We start from the raw sequence: 9,356 nt of genomic DNA, 5'->3' as shown, positions 1-9,356 counted from the left end.
CTAATATGATTTAAATGGTGTTCCAAAATCTGTACACTTTTGGCCGATATACAATACGCCATGTGGCTTCTCGTGGATTTTCATAACCCTTATCATTTAGTTGTAAGTTACTTGGCGAACTTGGATGGTCCAATTCTTCACGTGGCTTTAGACATAAATTCGTTACCACTTACCATCATGTCATCAATGAATTGGCTTCCTCGTACGTCTTCAATATTGAGTGAACCTAAAATAAATGACAAGTAACATCTTATTCTATAACAACTTAAATTACGTACTGATAGTCTGATAATATATACTATATATATATAAGAAATTTATTACATCCTCAATATATATAAAGAGGAATAGTGGTGATCAAAGAAGGAAACAAGAATAGTATACTTCTATCGTAATATAGTGAGATGACTATGGATAGCTCATCATCAAGCAATCCCAAAAGTCCCATGTTACCTCCAGCATCCTGGGACACAAACAAATGGTGGATTACTATTAATAAGGTAATAGATGTTGAAGAAGCCAAGGATCAAATACTCTTCTCTTTGCCAATGATTGTTGTGACAAGTTGTTTCTACTTCATCAACCTTGTCTCAGTCATGTTTGCTGGTCATCTTGGCAAACTTGAACTTGCTGCCTCAAATCTTGGTAATTCATGGGCTGAGGTCTCTGGTTTGTCTTTCATGGTATGCATCCAAATATTATTTCCTCTTAATACATAATTTATATACTGAGTTAAATATCTCTATAACAGCGTCGTTTGTATGGATATTTTTTTTGTTTTTATTGCGAAATATTGTTGTTATATATATCAAACATATAGTATAACATGACATGAAAATTAAAATCGATTTCAAATAAAACTTGAGTGTTATAATAAAATGTGATTATAAAGGATTATTGTTATAGAGAGAGGTTCTGACTGTATGAGAGTGTTCAAGTTTTATTGGAGAACTGCATATATTAACAAATGGCTAAAGCACTACCTTAGGAACTTCTTTTTTCTCTTTTTGGTTGCATTTCACTAAAAAATCACTCTAGCGTCGAATATATTTCATTGCTAAACAGCAAAATTTACCACTAATTTTATTTACCGACTAGCAGGGGTTATTGGTAACGGATTATTAAAAAATACTATTTAGCGATACAAATTTATATACCACTAAATAGTATTTTTTTTTAGCAACTGATATTAGCTAATTCCAATTTATAGTAGTGCAGACGGCTTAGACAAAGCTTATAAAATCTCGTCGACACATATTATATTTTTGAGTTTCAGTTTATTATAATATATTATTATTTCAATTTATTTATTTATTGACTTTCTTAAATGTCGACACTGCTAATGAAATCTCTAACATAGGTTGGCTTAAGTGGTGCACTTGAGACATTATGCGGCCAAGGGTATGGAGCTAAAATGTACAATATGATGGGGATACATCTTCAAATATCATGCATCATATCATTCTTATTTTCTACAACAATTGCTATTATCTGGTGGTATTCTGATAAGATTCTCATTTTACTTCATCAAGATCCTGACATAGCAAAAGAAGCAGGGGTGTTCTTGAAATTCCTCAAACCAGGATTATTTGCATATGGCTTCTTGCAAAATGTTTTGGCATTTCTTCAAGCACAATCAATTATAATGCCTCTGGTTGTGTGTTCAATTGGATCTTTAGTTATACACATTGGCATTGCCTATGGCTTGGTTCATTGGACAAGTCTTGGTTTTTAAGGAGCACCATTAGCAGCTTCAATTTCAATTTGGATTTCGGTTCTCATGTTGGGCGTATACATGTTTTTCTCGAAGAGATTCAGCCACATCTGGAGGGATGGTCTCTTGTTCGTGTCGTTTCATCATATCCTCATAAACTTGAAGTTGGCTTTGCCCTCTGCTGCCATGATATGGTAAGTAACCTCATATAAGTTAATTTTGTTATCCTAGTTGTTAAGTCCCATAGCGGTTGAGAGAATGGGTTGTGGTCTATGGTTTTGAGCAATCCTCCTCTCATAAGCTAGCTTTTAGAGTTGAATTAGGTCTATATAATTCATTCCTTCACGTGGTATTAAAGACAGACTAATCTCAATTCTTGGTCTCCTCTATGTTGGGTCCCCATGTTATATTGTCTACGCTCAAGATGTTTAGTTAGAGGCGTGTGTGTGTGGTGTTAGAAGCCCCATATTGGTTGTCAGATGTGAAATTAGTCGCTTATGTGATTTTGGACAATCCTTGCCTCATGAGTTAGATTTTATGGTTGAATTAAGCGCGCGATCCATATATTTACACTAGTAAAACTCGTCACTATCCAAGTCAAATACAGGAAAAGAATTACATTTAAAAGTCTCCTAATCCGATCCAAACCCTTCCTTAGGTCGTGTATTTGAAGTGATCCAAATATCTACTACAAAAGTCATTGTATGGGTAAGTCGTCAATCCTTAATTAGACTATGTAGTGTACTTTATTATATTGAAAACGCACCTAACCCAACCCCTTCGTTCGTGAGTTTGTGTATTTTACGTGCAACATGATCCACATGTCTATTATCAAACTCACTGAAGGGTAAGTCGTCAATCCTAATTGGTCTATGTAATGTACTTTTTCTTGGATTATACAGGGCATTTTACCAGAGATTTCTAGTCTATCCTTTTATATATGATTTCTAATTTAATTAAATGTACTAGATGTTGGAAGACCAATTCAAAGTCGTAGGAAACCAAAATTGTTTACGTTTAATTTGTTATGTCTTATTAGTTTATTTATTTCATGTCTCAATATGATTTGTATAGTTAAATATATAAGAATAGATTTTCAAGTTTCTAGTTAAAGTAGGTTATGCGCCTTATTATAAGTTAAAGGGGCTTCTACCTATTTTCTTGGAGTGGATAATTGTGGAGTACATATTCAGAGAATTATGAGATTCTGAATAAAATAATCTCCTTCACTAGAATAAGCAGCTAGTTCCGCTTTCTTCTCGACCAGATGAATGAAATATGAATTCTATTTAAAATAGAGGTGCTTCTAACTATTTTCTTTTTGGTTGAAACCAAAATTTCCCAATTTGATGTATACAGTTTGGAGTACTGGTCTCTTGAGCTTCTTGTGTTATTTGCTGGTTTGATGCCAAACTCAGAAACAACTACTTCCCTAATTGCAATCAGGTAATTAAGCTTCATTGCTTTAGACCATAACTTTCTCACATTCTAAAAGGCTAAATTTAGTCTACCTGACACCAATCTCTTTGGATTGTGACTTGACAGTGTTAATACTGAAGCCATTGCCTACATGGTGTCATATGGTCTGAGTGCAGCTGCAAGGTAATGTGACCATGAATGTTGATAGTGTCATTTTATATGTTGATAGTGTCGTATTAAAAACAATTATGAATTTAACTCATATAATTCACTGATTGTATAAAGATTTTTTTACACTACCACACCACATTTACATGTTGTAGCGGGTGACTTTGCCTTAATTTCATGATTGCAAACCCCAATTTATATGATCTTTTGGGTGACCTAATAGTGTAAAAATGAGCTTGACTATTATATGCCGACAGCATAAGAGAACTTTTTACGTTGTCTGGTCGCATAAGAAATAATGATAGGTATCCCTATATCATAATTTTAGATACTTACTAAAAGATAAGGTGGGTGACATACTACAACTGATTAACATGCATAAATAATGTAACAATTATTTACGATGAATGCAATCGCGGAGCTAAAGGTAAACAATTAAGGGTGTTCAATTGAATCCTTCGTCCAGAAATCAAATTTTATAAGTAGGTAAAAATATTTTTTCTCGTACATATATAAACATTGTTGAATCCTTTTAATATAAAGTAAGCTTCAAAGTACTATATATCATTTTTTTCGTTTTTTTCAATCTCCTTATTAGAACTTCAGGCTCCGTTACTAGCTGTTGTTAACACCAAATTAATGTGCATTCTAAAATACATGCAGCACCAGGCTGGCAAATGAGTTAGGAGCTGGAAATCCTGACAAAGCTAAACATGCTATGGTTGTGACTCTCAAGCTATCTGTTCTTCCTGTTCTTATAGTTGATTCGGCTCTATTTTTTGGTCATAATGCTTGGGCTGGCCTCTTCACTGATAGCCCAGAAATAATAAACAAGTTTGCCACCATGACACCTCTTCTCTTGATCTCCTTTGTATTCGATCTCTTTCAAGGAATTTTATCAGGTCAGATTCTTAAATTTCATATCTAGTCAACTACTGTTATACAAAATGACAAAGAGTACTATTAGTTTTTGCATTCAACATATACATGACCTTTCTAAAGGATAAATTGTAATTGAATTGATCATTAGGGGTGGCTAGGGGATGTGGATGGCAGCATTTGGCTATGTGCATCAACTTGGCTACATTATATTTCATTGGCATGCCAATAGCTGGCCTTCTTGCTTTCAAGTTCAACCTACATGCTCAGGTAATTTAAGTGCATGCCATGCTGATATTCTTTCTATTTCCTCTCAAGAAATGGATTCAAAATTTAAACTTTTTATTTATAGTAAACTCATTATATTTTGAAATAATAATTTCAGATTATAGTATTTGTTAAAACATTTGTGGTTTTTTACGTAATATATCTATGCGACACAGTGAAACTGAACGATAAATAAAGTACTAAAGCCATTGCTTTAGGTCCCAAATACTCAAGGTCCCAAAATACTATACTATATTATTATATAGGAGTAGTATAATATATAATTTATATAACTATTGTCATTAATAAACGTTTTCAGAAGTTTAATATTTTCTTATTTGGTTGAGGTCGTACAGATGATCGAATAAATAACGAAAATTTTTCTTTCGCATTAATTAGTTAATATTCCGTCTTCAATTCTAATTTTCCTCATCCATATACATTCAGTTCTTTTCCATGTTTCTAACTTCCAATTTCTGATTTCAACCCATTTTCTCTTAATTAGATATTTGCTTTTATCATGGGCTGAAGTACATAGATACAATCTTGGTAACACAAAGTCATATCCGCGGTGCCTAAAAGTTTGCAAGTCTATCCACTTTGAAATAGTTTCAGATATGCAGTGTTTTGAAGTTAGGGTTGACAAAGCCTAACTTCATATGGCTGAAGTTTAGACACATATGACTGCAGTTCCATTATTTTTGCCTAAACTTTAGCTCTATGTGGCTAAATTCATTCATTTTTGTCTGAACTTCAGTCATTTTTATCTGAACTTCAGTCATTTTTGCCTGAATTTTAGGCAAAAATGTCTGAACTTCAGTCATATGAAACTTCAGGCATCAAGCCAACTTTGCGATGTCTGATGTTATTCCGAAGTGAATAGACGTGCAAAAGTTCTAATAAAAAGTAGGTACAAATTAAATAATGGTGTCCAAATAGGATGTCCCTGATATTTTTACTGTCATGCTAATATTGGGTTCGGTTGAACTTATTTCGTATCATACGTTTTTTTCACAAGCCTTCGGTGGTTTTATACTAATTGTTAGATAACTTAATATTGGGCTCAGTTGAACTTATTCCGTATTAAGGCTTGTGATATCACGTGTCTCATATCATATTTTTCACAAACTTTCAATTGCTTTAATAGTATCCTTTTGAGTTTCAATATATCTAATCGCAACTGAATAGAAATTGGGTTGTAGTTAATTGAACGAAGTATTAATTTTTGGAATTTTTACTTGGTGTAGCTTCTTCTAAGAGGTAATTATTGATAATAACTACCTTTTAATTTAATTTATTTATATATTAAAGTTGGAGTAATAGCTACAATAGCATTTTTTCTTACATAGCTTCTTCTCCTAATGTTGTTGCGCAAACAAGGAGGAGAGAGTCTCGCCCAGTGATTTTGTAAATTACCATTTGGAAAAGGTAGCTACATCAAAATACATAAAGTTGGAGTACAATTGATGGTTTTGTTGGGCACGAGGCTTTCATCCTTGCCCGCTCTTTAAAGGTTCAAAAAAAATTAACCCACCCCCAGCCACCCTCTCTGTTTTTTTTCTCTACATATTTTCCCTAGCTTCTTCTTTTTTTTTTTTTCTCTTCTTCTTGTTCTCAACTTCTCCACTGTACGTTTTCTTTTTTGTCTCTTCTTCTTGTTCTCCACTTCTCGCGTTTTCTTTTTTTCTCTTCTTCTTGTTCTCCAAGGGAGAGTTTTGCTTCTTCTTCTTCTTCTTCTTCTTCTTCTTCTTCTACTTCTTCATTATAACACATTTCTTTTAATTATTTATATAAAATTAATTTTTGAATTGGATTATTTTTTACCATCATTTTTTGTCATTTTTAGATACGAGAAAGTATTACCATCTTGTTCACCGGAAAAAATGAAAGTACAGCTACGAATTGTAATTTGAAAATGACTTTTTTATCTCACCTTTCATTAAAGGTAGCGTGGGTCTTGTAAAGACATTGATAGACTAATAAGGTAAAGAAATAAATTATTGGTGGGGTGGGGGGAGACGACAAGGTGGTGCGGCGGCCAGTTGTGTGGGGGGGGGCGGGAGATGAAAATGGTTATTATGAGATCCGCCACGTGTCACGTTTTCATTGGATAAAGTTGTCACGTCATGGAGAGTTAATACACTCTCTTAATTTTTTTGAAAAAAAAAAATTTAGATCGATTTAGTAATGCAAGGTTTATGGATGGGCTTGATATGTGGTTAATTTTTTTGAAAAAAAAAAAATGTAATGCTAGCTTGCTAGCAAGCTTCTGGCTTATTGCTATTGACATTGTTGATCAGATGGGAAAAAGTGGAAGCCTCAACAAAGTGCAATAGAGAAAATGAACTTCAAGCTTAAGCATGAGTTAATGAGAATCACTTGCTTATTGGCCATTGGTGGGCTTGTTGCCATTATTGATTGTGGGCGTATTATGTGCGGCCCAATAAGGTTAGGTCAAAGAAAAAAGGAAAATTTATGTGGTGTAGAGAACATATAAGAGGTATTTATATTTAGTAACTAAACTTTATTTTAATTACATCTTGTAGCTAAATATTGTATTTCAATTACACAATGTAACTAATACAAAGAACATACAGTTCCTTTCCCTGCATCAAAATTCAAAACCCATAATTCCCAATTCCTCTACTCCTCGTCAACCGAAGCGGCGCTTCCGCCTCTTCCTCCTCCACCATCTTCGCAACTTCCATCTATGCGCAACCACAGCCGCCAGCCTGGGTACTGCCCTCCACGAAGGATTTGAGTGTATTCTCTAGAGACACGATCTGAGTGTATTTCTCAGATCTGAGTGTATTTTCCGGTGACGTGTTTGCCGGAATCAAAAGTTTGGGAGTTGCCTGCTGGAGATTATCATTGTTGTTGCTTGAGATGTATTTGTATTTGTGTTGAATATATAGAAAGAAATGGTTTTCGGTTGGATCCTTACCGAACGACGGAGACGATGACAAGCAGGGGCAGACGCGACAACATAGCTGTAGCAGATTGTTGCCGTTGCCGGCGGTGTATTTTACATCGAGTGTATTTTATTTCTTGTATCTCAAATCTGAGCGTATTTTATTTCTTGTATCTCAAATCTGAGTATATCTTATTTTCTTCTATCTCAGATCTGAATGTATTTGAGTGTATTCGTTATTTTTTTAGTGTAAAATTCAGTGTTTCTTTATGTATTTTTCGCCTGTATTTCGAAGGAGGTTTTTTTGTATACAAATAAATATAGTGAATTTGAATACAGCTGAATATCCCTATATTTTTTTGCACTTATGTTATTTGAATACAACCGAATTTAAATACAATAAGTTGAATACATTGTAAAAGTAGCTACGAATGAATACATCCAAATTAAAAACACCCAAATTGAATATAGCGAAATACAACCGAATTTGAATACATGTTATTGTAGCTACGAAATGTAATTAGCAAAAGTGTAGTTATCCCTAAAAAAAAGACCCAAAGTATAGTTATTTGTGAAAATTCCCCAAGAAAAAAACAGAATTAATGTCGTCCGTTCATTCATTTACTTGATGAATGTATTGGATCTAGATGAAATACCTACTATTTCTTCTTAAGGAAGGCATATATTAGTCGAATTTCTATAAAACTTCTACAAAATACTATTTCTATTCGATAACAACTTCTTAATATATATGTGGTGGGAAGAAGGAGGCCTTAGTTTCTTAACTAAGCCGTGAAATATTTGCAATCATAGCAAGTATTGCTCGTATTCACATTTAAATTGTGTTGTTGAAATATCTAAAAACAAAGAAGTAGTCAAGCTGAATAGTTCATAGATGAAAAGAATCGCTACCGATCGAACATTTCTTTGTTGCATTGGGTTTTATCTTCAACACACTCATATACTTGAACTGGTAAAACGAGGACACGATGGTTATTACAAATGGTTTTTAAGAAAATCGGTAATACTTGAACTAGTAAAAGGAGCACACGAATTTTTGGAGTATTATTTATTTATTCTGATTGGTCCAATTTGCTGCCGGTTGATGGGGAAAGTTGCATCAGATAAATGTAAAAAATGAGTTTACAGAAGCCTACCAAAAGTGAACTAGAAAACTGAAATATCATTATTGTGAGAAATAATGACAAAAATGTTTTAGGTTTAAAAATCGTCTTTTTAAGTGTTCCTCGAACAGTTTTGGTCCTATAAGTTTATCAAAAATGAGCATTTTTTATTTGTCGTCTATTTATTAAGTTCTGATTGTTATTAATCGAATTGTGAAAATAGAAAATATCTAACAGGAACTTACATTTTGAAGTATAGATTTTGTAGTTTATGCTATTTTTGATCTATTTCAAGAGCCTGTTGCAACATTTTCAGGTGCGAATTCTGTTATTTTGGTCTATTTTTTTGTGTATGATGTAGCTTTTTTTATGTGTGTTGATGTTGATATTTTGGTTGTAAATTTTGACAAAAAAAGTTTTCTTTGACGAATTTTTTGTCTTAATAAATTATGGAGAAGAAGAAAAGGGAACTATCAAGTTCGAGTTAGAGTGGAATCCGTTAAAGGTGAGTGCTCTATGAAAATGTGTCGTGTGGGCATCTATGATTTTATGTAGAGAAGATGTGATATGTGTTGATGTTGAAGTATGGTTATAACTTAAGAGTATACATAAAATCATGATTGATGTTGGAATGTTGGATGGGACTGGTGATAATGGACTGAAATTATATGAAAATGTTGTTACATACAAGATGTATAAAAATAACTATATCAGTATCCTCATGTTCAAGTTTAGTGGATTGGGGCTATTGTGAAGATGTTGTGGTAGTGGACTGTTTTGGACTTGATATTTTGATTGTTATTAAGTTGGAAAAGAATAATTAAAAACAATCACTTGAAAAATTGATCGAAATCACTCTTTTAAACTTGAAACT

At 33.2% G+C, this 9,356-nt stretch overlaps 1 pseudogene; it reads left to right on the top strand.

Moving 5' to 3' along the window:
• The first annotated feature begins 368 nt into the window (after positions 1–368).
• LOC132053260 (protein DETOXIFICATION 18-like) lies at positions 369–7,525 on the top strand (annotated as a pseudogene).
• The last annotated feature ends 1,831 nt before the right edge of the window (positions 7,526–9,356 follow it).

Source organism: Lycium ferocissimum, chromosome 4 (assembly GCF_029784015.1).
Source record: "Lycium ferocissimum isolate CSIRO_LF1 chromosome 4, AGI_CSIRO_Lferr_CH_V1, whole genome shotgun sequence".
Lineage (NCBI taxonomy): Eukaryota > Viridiplantae > Streptophyta > Magnoliopsida > Solanales > Solanaceae > Lycium > Lycium ferocissimum.
Note: the sequence above shows the minus strand (reverse complement) of the source record. Positions and strands in the feature narration are given on the sequence as shown.